The 17,625-nt window shown below is 44.7% G+C and overlaps 1 protein-coding gene and 2 non-coding genes across 3 annotated transcripts in view; 2 read left to right on the top strand and 1 right to left on the bottom strand.

Moving 5' to 3' along the window:
- LOC126188364 (puratrophin-1-like) overlaps positions 1–17,625 on the bottom strand; it is a 1,249,514-nt gene that overhangs the window by 1,190,100 nt on the left and 41,789 nt on the right. The gene's annotated exons all lie outside the window — the stretch shown is intronic.
- On the top strand, positions 1,313–1,387 carry Trnar-gcg (transfer RNA arginine (anticodon GCG)). Its single transcript has one exon. It is a non-coding gene; the product is annotated as a tRNA-Arg (tRNA).
- On the top strand, positions 1,614–1,688 carry Trnas-cga (transfer RNA serine (anticodon CGA)). The gene has a single exon. It is a non-coding gene; the product is annotated as a tRNA-Ser (tRNA).

The raw sequence follows: 17,625 nt of genomic DNA on the forward strand, positions 1-17,625 counted from the left end.
GCCATTTAACTGCGTTCACTCAACATATGCAAGAGGTGCTTATTGGTCAAATCTCTATCACTGAAGCTATACACAGTACTGTGTATCACTTAAAACGTACAACCAACACTGAAAAAATATAAAAAATGAAATAAAAAAGACGGAAACTAGCGTTGCTGATGAGGGCGAATAGTCAAGTGGGTATCACTGTTGTCAACGGAGCCGAACGTGGTGGCCAAGCGGTTAAAGGCGCTACAGTCTGGAACCGCGCGACCGCTACGGTCGCAGGTTCGAATCCTGCCTCGGGCATGGATGTGTGTGATGTCCGTAGGTTAGTTAGGTTTAAGTAGTTCTAAGTTCTAGGGGACTGATGACCTTCGAAGTTAAGTCCCATAGTTCTCAGAGCCATTTGAACCATTTGTTGTCAACGGAAAGTAATGTGACTGAATGGAACCAATTTGTTTCCAAACATTCATTTCATTGGTTCCAGTTTACAGAATATTGTAATAAAGGAGCGAGGCCTCTGGAATCAGGCAGACTGCTACCAACAACCAGACGACCACGCGAACCGACACCTTACAACTGGCCCCGAGGTAAACTTTTTGTTTCGATGAGTAAGTTAAAATGCATCCCAAACACACTGTATTAGTGGACAGAGTGCAGGGCTCGCGATTACTACTAGGGAGTGTAGTGTGAATGCAGAGTGCGGACAAAGAGCCCTGTCCTAACCCGTTTGGCACAGTCATTTTTGACAGTACAGTTACAAGCTGAATTTCTTCGCTTTCTCCCCCAGGAATTTACTGGCAACGCCGCGTGTCGTGGAGTTGCTGGTTGCACGTACGGACCAGAGGACTCGCTCGCGAAACGTGCCGGTCCATTTCGAGGGCGTGACGTGACGCCGGGCAGAGGGCCGGAAGACTGCAGGCAGCCACCACTGGGCGCGGCTTGTGGCAGCCCGGCCGGCCGGCTGGTATGCTAACGACGCGCTTCCGCCAGACAGGCGGGCGTTCCCACAGCTGACCTCGGCGTTACTTACTCACCCCGCGGGCTCTGCCTCGGAGGCGGGATCACAGCGCTAGAGACATCCATCCCTCTTCGAGCAATAAACTGACCCACCAATCCAGAATGAGATTTTCACTCTGCAGTGGAGTGTGCGCTGATATGAAACTTCCTGGCAGATTAAAACTGTGTGCACGAGCGAGACTCGAACTCGGGACCTTTGCCTTTCGCGGGCAAGTGTTCTACCAAGGTTCGGAGGAGAGCTTCTGTAATGTTTGGAAGGTAGGAGACGAGATACTGGCAAAGTAAAGCTGTGAGTACCGGGCGTGGGTCGTGCTTCGGTAGCTCAGTTGGTAGAGCACTTGCCCGCGAAATGCAAAGGTCCCGAGTTCGAGTCTCGGTCGGGCAAACAGTTTTAATCTGCCAGAAAGTTTCATATCAGCACACACTCCGCTGCAGAGTGAAAATCTCATTCTGGAAACATCCCCCAGGCTGTGGCTAAGCCATGTCTCCGCAATATCCTTTCTTTCAGGAGTGCTAGTTCCGCAACGTTCGCAGGAGAGCTTCTGTAAAGTTTGGAAGGTAGGAGACGAGATACTGGCAGAAGTAAAGCTGTGAGTGCCGGGCGTGAGTCGTGCTTCGGTAGCTCAGTTGGTAGAGCAGTTGCCCGCGAAAGGCAAAGGTCCCGAGTTCGAGTCTCGGTCGGGCACACAGTTTTAATCTGCCAGGAAGTTTTTGACCCACCAATGTACAGGAAGAGTCAAAAAGGACTTTACAACTTTGGAATGACGTAGAAATTTATTGAGATAACTTAGAGGATCGGTAGTGTGTCATTTTGCATCAAATAACCTCAAGTTTGATTCACGTAGTGCATTAGTACCCTATTCCGCCACCAGAAGCGCTAGCGTAGTCCAGAGTTACAATGGCTACTTCCACTGATGCACAGTATGGCCACCTCACTCCCCAGATTTGACACCACTAGATTTCTTTGTCTGAAGTTCTATTAAAGACCGACTGCATGTTCCTCCCCTACCAAACAATTTAGTCGACCTGAAAAATGGAATTTACGCTGTCATTGCACATCTTACGCCCGATTTGCTGCAGCGTGTGTGACAAGATATAGTGAGTTGTCAGCCGCATCGGAAGTGGTAGTCACAGCGAATCAGAATGACACTTGCGGTTGCGCAACACTGACTCGAACAGGTAGATAGGTCAGAACAACTGATGCTTCTGCACGTACAAAATTACACATCTAACGAATCTGTAAGTTATCTCGTCTGCGTCAACTGCAGAGACTTGTGGTGCATGTATAAGGAACTGTCAATGTTTTGTAGTGTGTACATACAAGTCAAATTGTACCATGTGCTAGTCTAAAAGCAGTTCTGTCTGCCACGTTTTCACAATCAAACCGCTGAACCGATTTTGATTAAATTTGGTATGGAGACACCTTGAACGCTCAGCAAAAACAGAGGTGTCTTGAGAAAGAAAAAATACATAAATAAATATTGAGCGAACATATAAACGATGTTGAAAAATATTGAATTTGTTGTTGCTCCTGCCCATACCCACCCGCGTGCAGCCCTTGGGAGCGATGCTGCAGGTGCCACGTCGTGCGTTGGAGAAGTTGGTGGAGTGACAATATCCGCAAGGTCTTCTGAAAATCGGCGAAAATCGTATTGATGCAAGTGCTAACCACATGATTACTTTAGAGTGTGAATCGTGTAACATTGTTCACAGCACAGAGCAATTGGTGAGCAAAGCGAATATGGGAAATAGAGACTGGTTGTGTGAAAGGGCACATAAAAGAAAAAATTAAATCGCAAGTGGAAGCAGATTTTATGGACTATCTCCCTGTTGATATTATTATGGACACTGAACAAGTCACCTCGTACCTTATAGAGTTTCTTAACTGTCAGGAGACCCTTCTTCATAAACTGAAGTTAAAGGCTGGCGTTCCGGTCCTCTTAATGCGAAATTTTGATGCGACCAGAATGATTACACGCTTAAAAATTACACACTGGGCCGAAATATTGTTAGTGCTATCATAATTAGTGCCACAGCTACAGGAGAAAGTGTTTTGATTACACGAATCCCAGTCATACCAAAGAATTTACTTTCTCGGTTTAAAAGATTCGAATTCCCACTAATATACAGACCTTTTACAACTCTAACGTTCCTATAAGTACAATTCACAGTAAGAAATTCATGTTTTTTAACCTCTCAATTGCTTTTTCTAAATAAACAGTTTTTATCATTAACAAAAGTCGCAAAATAACTTGCATTGCCCTTGGTCTGCCACTGTGAAAAGACGTCTGAACTCTTCACCAACACCAGCCCTGTAAATAAACAATCTCCACATGATGATGATGATGATGATGGTGTGAATCATCGAAACGCGTAGTGGCAAATAAATCAAGTGACTGACGCAGAAACTGTTTTATCTGTATTGATCAACAGTCGCAGCCAAGATAATGGACGAAATATTCATCATCCATTTGACAAAAAAATTCAAAACGTATCTGTTATGCCTTGGAGAAGACAAAACTTTTTTCAGATACAAACAAAATTCTTGGGTGAACCAACGGGATACTTGTGGACAACACATGACGAGACTGCCACTCACAACACTCAAAAGACTCAGAACTGAGCGCCAAGCTTCTAGTCACGGATCACGGGTCACGTAAAGTGTGCTCCCCCCGAGCCCTTTCCACGGATGCGACCCCTCTTCCGCATTCTCGCAGCGTATATAAATATCTGAAAACTCCCACGTCACTGCCTCATTACCAGATAACTTGTCAGCGTTGTTGATGGACGACTTGGTGTTTCATGGTCTTCGACGTACAGGTCACTGCGAATTGAGGACGTTTATTCCGACGTGACTAGACGCGACGCACTGTTGAGTTCCAATGATCGGACACTACATTTCCGCAGCGAGAATGTAGCATCGAATTTTAATCAGTTTTCGTGAGATATTTGTGTGCGCAGTGAATAAACCTGTCGATGAATGGCTACAGGACGCCATCTGATTGAGTGTGACAGTCAAAGAGCCGTCGGGCTGGTTGAGAGCAGTCAACATGTCGCTAGAGATGTGGGAGAGATGGGAACTGCAGGAGACAGTCTCTGTAATTTGTATAAGAATCCTGTTACCAGAGGAAGTAACCGTGCGTATGCTTCGTGAAGGATGTGGGAGATGCGCAACAGGCGGAGAGGATGAAAACAGAGCTTTCAAGGTAACTACACGGGACACGTTCTGTACACCTGTACAGGTTCATACAGAGTTTGAAATTGTCTCGGGCTGTGACATATTAACACAAAGATGGTACTGCATTGGACTGTAGCTGAGAACCTGGTGGGTGAGGGTATAACCACGACCGTCTTGCCAGAGACCATTAGGGGAGGAGGGTGGTGGGACCATCCGTAGAACCTATGGGCTGAGAATTCCTGTCATTACATCATAATGGCCGGCCGGTGTGGCCGTGCGGTTCTAAGCGCTTCAGTTTGGAACCGCGTGACCGCTACGGTCGCAGGTTCGAATCCTGCCTCGGGCATGGATGTGTGTGATGTCCTTAGGTTAGTTAGGTTTAAGTAGTTCTAAGTTCTAGGGGACTGATGACCTCAGTAGTTAAGTCCCATATTGCTCAGAGCCATTTTGAACATCATAATGACTCAAGTTCTCTTTCCTGTGATTTGTTGTCTTGTATCCGTCCAGAGTGAGGTATCGTGCAAGGTTAATCTACAGTTGTGATACATAGGGCATTTATGTGTTGTTACGATAGGCCAGTATTCCTCTTCAAATATGTAATACATTATGCTTTTGTATGTCCATTCCTTTAACAGGAGGTCTCTGTGGCGACGGCCGTTTATTAACGTGACAACTAAATAAAAACGCGTAAGGCCGTCCTTATGATTTTAATTTATTTTGTCGTTATCAGTTTCAACGCTTCAGTGCGTCATCTTCAGGCTGTTTTTTTGCGATACAGGTTGATATGATCCCCATGCACAACCCATCAGTTGCCAGCATTACTGGATACGCAGATAATGTGTCAGCACTCCAACCATCAACTGCCAACTTGTAACGTGCCCACACTAAGATTTCGTTATGGAGATTGTATTTGGTGAATATGCTGGAATCTGGCAGCTATGTTGATCTCAGACAACTGAGTCCCCCCGAAACATGTGTTGACTGTCAGGAAAGCTGTAAAGTTCATGGCAACAGTAAAACATAATTGCTTAGCTTTTTCGCTAGTAACAGCTAAACTGCTCATTATAATTAGTGCTAATAAGAGCTCTCGGGTGTAGACGCCACGGCATGGTACCGCAAGTATGATGTAATCCCGAAAAAACACCATAACAGATAAAAAGCGCCAAATAATTCACGCTGACACACTATCTTTTCGTGCTTCCACGAGGCTTGTTCATAGTTTTAGATCTAATGGCGCGGGTGATCATGCCTCAGAAACTTTGACAACAAGACGAAAAATGTATTCAATTCGACTTGCTTATCGGTCATGTACGAGTGTACAAACTGGAGTGCAGCGTTGGGCAAGGCTTCTCGGTTCACTCGTGTTCCTCACAAGGAGACCACACGACGATCGAATTTTTGTAACACTTTATATTTGTGGTGTTCGAAGTTTAGAATTCAAACGTCAGTCAGCCAAAGAAGTTCGGCTTTGAAGTTTTCCAATCATCTTTAATTCGCTAAAGCTAAGACAGCTTTTTGATGGGACGTATGTTTCTGTTGTATGAGTAGATGCTCGACTGACATGTGAGCGACCAGGGTTCGATTACCGACTGACGCAAGTTTTTATACACAGATGCATATTTTACGAGCATTTCGTTGAAGTGTACGTAAAGATAAAAACAAATAGATAGCGATCGACACTCCTAATCGCTAGATCGGTGGTTGGAGTCTTGTTTCGGGCATTAACTTCTTCGTTCAGTTCTAGTACCTACGCCATTTAAATACAAAATTTATCAAACGCATGCTAATCAACACATATCTAATTGTCACTTTTTATGAAAAATGCACGTCTTTTTATCTCTAATTACGTGTCACACACAAAATTTTCCTTTTCATTACAAATATTAATTGTTAATTACCGATCTTTTATAAAAGACTGTTGAAATTAAAAATCGCTAGGTTCTTTTATCTTTATGTATTTACACTTCACGGAAATGCTGGTAGAACATGCACCTTTCTTTAAAAAATTGTGTCGGGCTGAGATCAAAGCTAGGCCACTCGTATGGCAGCCGAGCCTTCTACAAGAGAGCAACGTGGCCAATCCAAAAACCAGCCTACATTTTGCAGAAGTAAAAATGCTCAGAAAACTTCGAAGTCGAATTTTTACCGAATTTTTAAGAGTTGCATTGAACTGCTCTGGTTGATTGATATTTCCGTTCCAGCTTCTCATTCTTTAAACATAAAAAATTAAAAAAGATCCGACGGCCGTGTGGTCTTGTTACCAGATCCATTACCATACTGGGCACTCAACAAGTCACGGCTATTACGCGCAAGCAGGTTTCACGCTGAAGGTGGGGTAACCGCCGGCGCAGGGAGAGGCTGTTGGACGGTTGGTATTGCTGAGTCCCTTTCTCCCAGGTTTAGATGACGGATGCTAAGACGAAATCATGTGGGTCCACCGGGAGAAACACTGTCTCTAACGTTTACCACCTTCAAGGAGATGATACGGTACATTCAGTCGTCTCAGCTGTATGCAGGTAAGGACTGTTTTCCTACCATTCTACGTAAACGGACTCTGAACCAATTTGTGCAGCCAAACGTTCCGTACGGTTCCTGTAAAGTAACTTGTGCGACTCTTTATGCACAGAGGTTTAATGACGCTTCTGATAAAAGGAAAGTACTTAGGTACTACTTATATTTTACATGAGGGAATCTCTCCGAACTCAAGGGAAATTGTTCGACAGAGCAGGTATCACAGTTTATTCTGACGGAGAGAGATATTTAAGAGCTACGGAAGAAAATACGGGGCAAAAGCTGAAATAGTGACTGCAAATGTTAACATGATGACAAAAGTAAGTCAATCAGAAAATGTCACCTTTGCAGATATGTGGATATGAAACGCTTCAGCACATAAAATCAGCCGTTAATGGCTACCGTTCCCTACAATTCCAAGAGAAAATCAGTTGAATATTCAAGCAATATGAGAATCCTGCACTGCTGACTTGTCATTAATTGTCAGCTGCGTATACGAAGAGTGCGTATCACTATCACGATTACTTGTGCGAGTACAGCGTTGTGCGTGGGTGGACATGATGTGGAACAACGCAGAAGATGAACCGCTGTGACAGCACATAGTTACACGCCCTGTTCCTCTTGACTGATACCAAAGTAACAGCTTAGTTTAATATCGACGGCGTGACTACTATCAATGGTATCATACAAAATAAACCCCGTGACACATTGGAAAAAGCTTTAAAATTAAACAACAGCACTGGCATCTCTGAGATCAGTAACTTTGCACATAATCTCCCTCCATTCTATAGCATATAATCATGATGACGGTTTGTTCCATCACCAAGATTCGAATCAGCGTTCTCCAGGTTGCTCAGCGTCACGCTAGCTAGAGTCAGCGAACTCTGATACAGGGCCAAATATTGTTCTAAATGTAAACATAAAACTGCGATCGCAGTTACAGAGATCAAGCAAGTCCCCTCTCGTATAAAATTAATTACATGAAATTTTTTGCGACGACTGAGTCAATTCTTTGCATATAATTACCAGAAAAATCAATAAAGATAAAAGTAACTATACTCCATTCACCGAAACAAGAGACGTACTGTAAACACGGCAAGGTGCGTGACCACAGCGCTGCCATCGAGGGGTGTACAAGGCAGGGGTGCCAAAATTAAAAAATGAAAGTCGTGTTTTTCTATAATTTGGCACCTGAACATGATCAGTGATCCGAGAACCACCTTCCGACACCTTTTTTTACATTACATTAAAATTTATTGTCATTGAAAAAGAGAAATATTTAAGCTTTCAGGAAAAGTTGTTTTTTCGCGTTACTCTATATTCATCACGCCATATCTCCTAAACTGTGTGCCGCACAGCAAAATATTTTCATAATTGCCTTCAGTACTATATGTTGATGACGTCCGCAAATTTTCTGCGCAATAGAGCCAGTAATATCGAAGTAATAAATTAAAATCTCACGTCTGATGCAGAACTTTTACCAAATCATCATCCGAAATATAGTACGTGACAAACTTTTCCCCTTTAAATTTTTTTGTGGGGGTTTAAGCGAGAAGAGTTTCAGAAAGTTTTGAATTTAATTTTGTAGTTCTTTCAGAATGCGATGGGTGCAACCGTTTGTCCTTCCTGAGTGGAAACTCAAATGTGGATATTAGACTGCATTATAGTGGAGAGAGATGAGCGGTTTGTTATAAACCTCAATGAAAACAGTTCACGTTCGACAGAGTGAACCTTGTTTCGTCCTTTATCATTATTATTACTGGTATTGTTATTAAAATTAACAATTAATTGTGTTTGAATGTAGTGTTTTGTCAGCAACTTGAATGAAAATAAATGACAGAATGAACTCAGTGTAACATTATTGTTAAATTTATTTCGTACATTGTTGCCCAGGTTTCTCACGGTCCGCTCTGAGAGCTCGGCAGCCAGCCGAACGCCGCCAGCCGCAAAGCGTGCGCCAAGGATTTTCCACACCCCTACGTATCACGTGAACACCGAATGCTTTCTCTGGAAACGAGCGTAGTCGCTCACGTGACACTGTTTATGTTTCGTCCCAGCTCTCGGTGAATAGACTGTAGCGACGCAAACAAAGTACTATGTGCACTGAAGGGAAAAAAAGTTAAATCATACCAGATGAAGCAGAAGATTTAACGAAAGCTTAAGAATGTGCAAGACAACGTTACTGAAATAAATATTTCTAATGAGCTCAGGTCAGAAAAGAATATCAATACTTCTGGTGTTTTATAATTACTGTAACATGCAACTATGAACTACTCGTTTGGTATAGTAACAGAGAAAGTGTAGGAGGACTCGTGATATTTCTCCAGTGAGGTCTGTGTTTACCTTAGGAGATCCTTACTCTAGGTAAAATCGCACGCTTTACAAGTGCATATCTGGACGGCCAAAACTTTACGAGTATTTCGTGTCATTCCGTGCTTACTAAAAAAAGTGAATTCGGTCGATAAGGCATGGTTCTTCAAAAACGAATGTGATCGATAAGACTTGGTTCTTATGTTTTCAAGACGGCTCTTCTTTCCTGGTCAGCGTGCTGAATTTCCATTGTATCCACAGTTGGTCCTTTAAACGGAATGACAATAAACTATATATCTGCCACCGAGAAGGTTCTCTCACGTATCGAAGCGATTCCACTCGTCATATTTCAATGCTTGAAAGCGTGGATGCCGTCTCGCATAAACAGTACTGACAAATAGCTCTTGTCACACAAAAGCTGCGCTCTTGAGCTCTCTATCAGTATATCAATAAGACATAATACAAATAGAGGGTATTATAACACAGCGGAAGGAATTGACATTTTAAAATCCGAACTAAGAGACTACGAACTGCGTCGCCGTGTCAGTAATAGCCTAGATATTATCCCGCCCCATACGGTAGTACGCAGTCCACAGCTAGCTAATGCCTATTGTCGGTGTGACCGTGTGCGATATCTCACAGTTGGTACGTCGGTGGGTCACGAATGTTGGCCACACTGCGGCCACAGATACCTGTTTGCCGTGGCCGTGTTGCAGTTATCTTTGGCCGAGCCGTCCCTCGCCGGTAAGTACATTTCCATACAATGGCTCCCGCAGAAACCGAGAGTGTGCCCATGAGGTATTTACGCCAGTGGACCGCGCGAACGGTCCAAAAAACAACAGGGTAAAATATTCGGAATGGCAGATCCTATTCCACGTCGTCTGTTGCGTTGAAGAATTTCCTGTGGCATTTGGCGGCAGAGGCCACAGGGTTTCCGTTTCACCGACAGACAAGCCGTCGAAGATACGAAACTATGCCGTGCCACTCTCTAACAGGACGGCTGCCGACAGAATAAAAGTGATGAAAGCCCTAGGGATAGTGAAAAAGCAACCGCATGACGCATGGAGGAACATCTCGGTTCAGGAAAGATAGCCCTACACCAGTACGTCACTATTTGGTTAACATTTGAAATAGATCAGACTCGTTTAACGTCGAAGACAATTGTTTCCATTGTGTTAGGTTCACAGCCATTTGAGGCTCCATCTACTGTACACATCTGCACAAGAGCACAGAACGTAGGCTTACTGATATGCATCGTTGTGAAATGCTGCTATGTCAAGGCCACAAATCTCTCAACGTCAAGATGAGATGTTAGCAGTATCTGGCTAGTCTGAGACAAAGGGTGTTCTGCTCGGTTCACTCGTGTGGTGATCACATTTGCACTAAATTATTATTGTTAAACATGAATAAGAAACTTCAGTTATAATATAAATTAATTTTTTAATTAGGATGTTTCCGACCATTTTGACTGTTTATACATGTGCTGTAGCTGAATAAATAGCAAAGTTGTAACATTTAATTTATACCTGTAACATTCCGTTCACTGACAATGTTATTCAAAGTTATCAACGTTGGACAGATGCACGTTTACGTTGTAGAATATCACCACACCGTTCAAAACGCTGTAATTCTTAACATATCACGATGTAAAATTAAGGTTTTTCGCTTAAAATGAATGCAAACTATATCCGGAAAACTTTTCATTATAACGCCATGTCATATTGCAAGGTGAACCTCAAATTTCCTACATTCCAACCGAGATCGTCCATATAATGACGATGAACACCATTGGTCGTCTGTCCGTATATATCTTTGATGCAGTTTGTCAGTATTTATTCGTGGGAGTAATGATGCAGAACTCTTGGAACTGTGAACAAATCCTAGAGTACAGGACTTACAAAGGTAACTTATAAGGTTACCTACATAACCGTAGAGAGAAATGCATGATGTCTCATTTTTCCTTCCTTTTCTTCATGATGTGTCGATAACTTAATTTCTCGTTATCAGCTGACGTACTTCAGGAGCACCTCATGATGACGACGAGTTGCGTTGTCGAGCACTGTGCGAGTAGCAGGCGGAAAAACAACGGCGTACACGACAGAACGTCATGAAATATTAGCGACTGATGATCTCAGAAGTTAAGTCGCATAGTGCTCAGAGCCATTTGAACCATTTTTTTGAAAGGAGAGGTTACAGTTTAACGACTACAAGGAGCCACAACATGACCACAAATGACAAAAATGGGGAAATAACTCGGCCATTTCCTTTCAAAACATAGCACCCGGCTTGAGCATCTGAAAGAAATCACGAAAAACCCAATTACTGGTGGCGTCCCGAGTGCGAGTCCAGTGACTGTAGGCGCTACGCCGGATCAATAACAGCGAGGTTAATGGTGCCCATGGTCCCTGTTGTTGTTTTGGTCTTCTTTCCGAAGACAGGTTTGATGCAGCTCTCTATACTAGTCTATCTTCCCCTCTGCGTGCACCGTTCATCTACTTGAACCTGCTTACTGTAGCCTTTGACAAAGTACAATGGAATAAATTAATGAACATTCTAAGGAAGAATGGAATCGACTGGAGGGATAGAGGACTGATTAAGAATCTACACCTGCAACAGAAATACGATTACTGATTGGGAATTAGATGACAGAGGAAAAGCTCAATGGAAGGGTAATGAGGCTGCTGCCTCTCCCAATACTGTTTAAGATATATTTGAAGCACAGTATTCAGAAACGTCTGAAACGAAAAAGACGAGTGCTGGATGGAGATAGAAGGATAGAATGTTTTCGATTTGCGGATGATATCATGTTATTGGCAGAGCGCGAAACAACTATGATTGAAATGATAAAAGAATTAAATAAGACCTGTGACGAACTCGGACTGGGAATTAATACAAAAAAAGGGCAAAATGTATGGCGGTAAGCGGAAGAAAAGCAAGAACAAATGCAAAGTTTGGAAAGTTTGGACAGGAAGACATAGAACAAGTTAGCGGTTTCCAATGTCTGGGAAGCATAATTACGGAAGACAGGAGATGAAATAAGAAGGTGAAAATGCTTATATCAGTTTCCAAGGAGGTGTTTAATAAGAAGAAGATGTTTCTATGTGGATGCATGGACAGGGAGCAAAGGGAGAGAAAAAAATGGCTCTGAGCACTATGGGACTCAACATCTTAGGTCATAAGTCCCCTAGAACTTAGAACTACTTAAACCTAACTAACCTAAGGACATCACACACACCCATGCCCGAGGCAGGATTCGAACCTGCGACCGTAGCAGTCCCGCGGTTCCGGACTGCAGCGCCAGAACCGCTAGACCACCGCGGCCGGCGGCAAAGGGAGAGGCTGGCGAAGTTTTTTATATGGAGCGTGGCATTATAAAGTGCTGAGACGTGGACACTGTGGAAAGAGGAAGAAAGAAGAAGCATTCGAAATGTGGATTTGGAGGAGGATGGAAGGAATAAAAAGGACAGACAAACTGATGAATGAGGAGGTGTTGAGAAGAGTGGGAGAAGAGAGAGAAATTTTAAAGGTGATTGAGAAGAGGAAACAGAACTGACTTGGACACGGGATGAGAAGCGATTGTTTACTAGTGCATGCTGTGTAAGGAATGGTGAATGGAAGAAAAGAGCAAGAAGAGGACGCAGAAGATACAATATAGTCAGTATAAAGACAGAAAACAATTATGAGAAAACGAAGACGGTAGCGAATGACAGGGCTGCATGGAGATGCACGTGTAAGACTCTACCCTAGTGCAGAAAACTAATGTTGATGACTGCGGTCGAGCCCTTGTCTCCCTCTCCAAGTTCTCTGCGGCACATTTCCCTCTATTACTAAGCACGCGGTTCCTGAGTCCTATTAATCAGTCCATTCTTTGAGTGAAGAGTAGCCATGAATTTGTTCTCTCTTTAGTTCAGTCAGTTCTTCTTGATCAGTTATACAGTTTGCCCATCTTATCTTCAGCAGGCTTCTGTAGAAGCACTACATTTCAAAAACTACTGTTCTCATCTTTTCTGTACTGATACTCGGAATAAGAATTAAGAAAGAAAAACAAAATGCATGGTGATAAGTAGAAGAAAAGCGAGAACAACTATAAAGTTAGTACAGGAAGACATAGAAAAAGTTAGTGGTTTATTTCCAAGTAGGCATTTCATAAGAAGAGCTCAATGGTTCACTCCTCTACAAGGGGTAGGATTCCCACAAAGACCAAAACACCTAGAAATGGAACAGTGTGGAAGAAGACAAGCTGATACGCGAAAGCCTTGTCACTTAACATGCACGACTGGGGATTGCACAATCATTTCAAATTACTACGCATAAGAACATTCTGACGCAATTATCTTTCCGGAAGCAGCATCGACACGTCTTTTATTTGTGGTTTCACTAACTTTCAACTATGAAAGAACCTTTCACCACGTTCACCTTCTTTTCTTTTTTACACTAGTTGTACAAGTACTGAAGCCTGTAGGCGATGCTGGTTTCTGCATTTTGATCTTCATAATACGCGCAATTTTTTCGTGTTTTATGTCGCGCCAGAGGAACAGGTTCTCGGTGACGCCAGCCCCTATCTACAGTCAAATTAGTGTTTATTGAGGGCGTGGCCGGGAATTGGCGGCTGGCGGTGCTGCACGACGGCGGAAGATAAGTGTGGCGGGCAACACGCTTACTGTGCGAGCTGCAGCAACAGCAACAACAACATCAAGAGCAAGGCGCGATTCTCTCTGATGTGATGCGATATGCGATACGATATACGATGTGACACGCGATAGGACGCGGAAGGAAGCCGCATCGGTGGAGTGCATCGAACACAGTGGAATCGACGCAAGTGGTTCATACTGGCACGGCAACGACACAACACCAATGCGTACTTATCTGTCGAGTCGGCCGGCGCAACATGCAGTGCTGGTTGCACCAAGCAACTTGTGTCGTACTGTACATGGGGAGGGAAATTTCAAGTCATCCAATGTGCTTAGAAATTGTATTATGCATATGAAACAAAGCTGTGTCGGCCTCTGTAAATTTCTCAGCAAAACTTTTACTTTTCCTGTGAAAAATTACAACGGCTGTCTTCCAATTCATTTTTCTCTATGCAATCTGCCTCATTCCATTTTGATGATACATTTTTTTTATCTTTATTTTCTTTTCTTGGGTCTTATAGTCTGACATTACAGCTTGATAATGAACTGGTTTTCTATTCGAAATTGTCGATAAGTATTGTGATAGTGCCAAGTAAAGTAAAACACCGTGCATATTTTGAAGTATTTCCATTAAAAATGCAGGCGCTGACCAGTTTACATTTTGTGCGTTTTAGGTCATACATTGCTTTGTACAAAATTTCCATGCTTGAAAAAAATACGTGATATACACTCCTGGAAATGGAAAAAAGAACACATTGACACCGGTGTGTCAGACCCACCATACTTGCTCCGGACACTGCGAGAGGGCTGTACAAGCAATGATCACACGCACGGCACAGCGGACACACCAGGAACCGCGGTGTTGGCCGTCGAATGGCGCTAGCTGCGCAGCATTTGTGCACCGCCGCCGTCAGTGTCAGCCAGTTTGCCGTGGCATACGGAGCTCCATCGCAGTCTTTAACACTGGTAGCATGCCGCGACAGCGTGGACGTGAACCGTATGTGCAGTTGACGGACTTTGAGCGAGGGCGTATAGTGGGCATGCGGGAGGCCGGGTGGACGTACCGCCGAATTGCTCAACACGTGGGGCGTGAGGTCTCCACAGTACATCGATGTTGTCGCCAGTGGTCGGCGGAAGCTGCACGTGCCCGTCGACCTGGGACCGGACCGCAGCGACGCACGGATGCGCGCCAAGACCGTAGGATCCTACGCAGTGCCGTAGGGGACCGCACCGCCACTTCCCAGCAAATTAGGGACACTGTTGCTCCTGGGGTATCGGCGAGGACCATTCGCAACCGTCTCCATGAAGCTGGGCTACGGTCCCGCACACCGTTAGGCCGACTTCCGCTCACGCCCCAACATCGTGCAGCCCGCCTCCAGTGGTGTCGCGACAGGCGTGAATGGAGGGACGAATGGAGACGTGTCGTCTTCAGCGATGAGAATCGCTTCTGCCTTGATGCCAATGATGGTCGTATGCGTGTTTGGCGCCGTGCAGGTGAGCGCCACAATCAGGACTGCATACGACCGAGGCACACAGGACCAACACCCGGCATCATGGTGTGGGGAGCGATCTCCTACACTGGCCGTACACCACTGGTGATCGTCGAGGGGACACTGAATAGTGCACGGTACATCCAAACCGTCATCGAACCCATCGTTCTACCATTCCTAGACCGGCAAGAGAACTTGCTGTTCCAACAGGACAATGCACGTCCGCATGTATCCCGTGCCACCCAACGTGCTCTAGAAGGTGTAAGTCAATTACCCTGGCCAGCAAGATCTCCGGATCTGTCCCCCATTGAGCATGTTTGGGACTGAATGAAGCGTCGTCTCACGCGGTCTGCACGTCCAGCACGAACGCTGGTCCAACTGAGGCGCCAGGTGGAAATGGCATGGCAAGCCGTTCCACAGGACTACATCCAGCATCTCTACGATCGTCTCCATGGGAGAATAGCAGCCTGCATTGCTGCGAAAGGTGGATATACACTGTACTAGTGCCGACATTGTGCATGCTCTGTTGCCTGTGTCTATGTGCCTGTGGTTCTGTCAGTGTGATCATGTGATGTATCTGCCCCCGGAATGTGTCAATAAAGTTTCCCCTTCCTGGGACAATGAATTCACGGTGTTCTTATTTCAATTTCCAGGAGTGTATGTATATATACTGGAGGTTGTCCGCGACGAGGTTAGCAGGTACGGACCACTCGCAAGGCTATTGCCGCCTTTTATGCCAAGTACTGAGCTGCCTCGTGTTCCTCATTTGGTATATTGTCGGTGCAAGCCGAAGCTGGCACTGTAAAACTTACTGAAATGTAAAGGTACTGGTGGTACTCAACAACTGATGATGCCGACCAATTTTTTTTTTTTTTTTTTTTGGGGGGAACTTTATGGCAGGGGTAAATTGGACGTGAAAGCTAAATTCCTGTAATTTCTGAATGAGCAGTTGCTCAAAGTGAAGAAGGACACTTTTAAATTTTCCTTATCGTCATGGGCGTCTTGCATTTCTTCAAACACTTTGCTTCTGCACAAAGAGCACCACCCACTGTTGCACAATTGATGGTGACTGATTGGCTTCAAATCCAGCAAAGTTTGTTCTGAATACTCCTCGAGATGAATGATGACCTGTTTTGTGAAATTCAACAGTTGTAGAAATACTATGCTAGCTTAGCCCGCACCGAATAAAGTACTGGACTAGGTGCTCTTGTTAAAAGTAAACTTTTCATAGCAGTATTTTTAACGTCACTCAAACACTTGCACCATAACTTTTTGTTATCAGTAGCTGCTCATCAGGAGGAACAAGTTGAAAATTTGTGTTCTGATCTGTCAGAATAGCTGATGCTAGTCGCTCCAAAAAGTGGAAACTGGAATCATTAGGTAGGACTTGTAGAATTTGGTTTCGTGTTCAGAGAGCTCACGAGAAACCACAGCCGAATTGTGTTTGATACTTATAGCACTGTAAGGATGTACCCGACACTTTCTTTTTCTCTGTTTTCTGGGCTTTAAATCATGATAACGAACATTAGCGTCCTCTTCAGAAGGCAGCGCATGATTGCAACTGAGGCAGAAACGTGATTGGTGCTGCCTTGTTTTTCGGCGTACCATCCCAGAGGGAACACGTGCGCCGGGCCGCTAAGCGCCGCGTCTGGTAGCGCCCCTTTACTGCAACGTGTCGCGTCGCATACTCTATCGTTTCTGTGTGTACCACGCCTACCAGTAGCAGCAGCAACAGCAGCTGCGGCGGTGGCGGGGCAAACTTGTGTAAACGCGACCCACACACGTCGCCCCGGGCCAGCTCGTGCGTGCAAATGGCACGCATACGTAATGGCGCGGCCGGTGCGTGGCGAAAGGCGGGGACGCTGGCCGCTGGCGGCGCCTCACCTTCCGTTGCGTAATAATCGCCGCCCACCTTCGCGAGGACTTCAGCATACTGGGCACCAGTGAGATGGTCACATGCAAATGAATTCTTCAGCACGTGGCAGGTCCTCAATAGGAAATGTTTGTTTTAGTCCCACTTTCTGTACCCGCGTCCATATCCTCCCGCATCTTTCAACTTGAAAAAATTCATATTCCTGAGCGAGGTTTGTTTTCATTTCAGACAAACACACCTTTTTAATTTGCGATTCCCTTTGGCATTATCAAGCGATCTTCTCATGCGGTCGCTGGAGTTGTCACTACTGTGTGAGCCTCATATCTAATTAAACGCCTATTCATCTAGACACGATTGACTTTCACAGGTTTCCACTCTCATCAACTAGCCGAAAAACGTACTCACTCCTTATGTTCCCAAGCAACGGCCTTGCCGCAGTGGATACACCGGTTCCCGTGAGATCACCGAAGTTAAGCGCTGTCGGGCGTGGTCGGCACTTGAATGGTCACATGCGCTGTTGCCATTTTTCGGGGTGCACTCGGCCTCGTGATGCCAATTGAGGAGTTACTCGACCGAATAGTAGCGGCTTAGGTCAAGAATACCATCATACCGACCGGGAGAGCGGTGTGC

The sequence above is a fragment of the Schistocerca cancellata genome, chromosome 5 (genome assembly GCF_023864275.1).
Source record: "Schistocerca cancellata isolate TAMUIC-IGC-003103 chromosome 5, iqSchCanc2.1, whole genome shotgun sequence".
Lineage (NCBI taxonomy): Eukaryota > Metazoa > Arthropoda > Insecta > Orthoptera > Acrididae > Schistocerca > Schistocerca cancellata.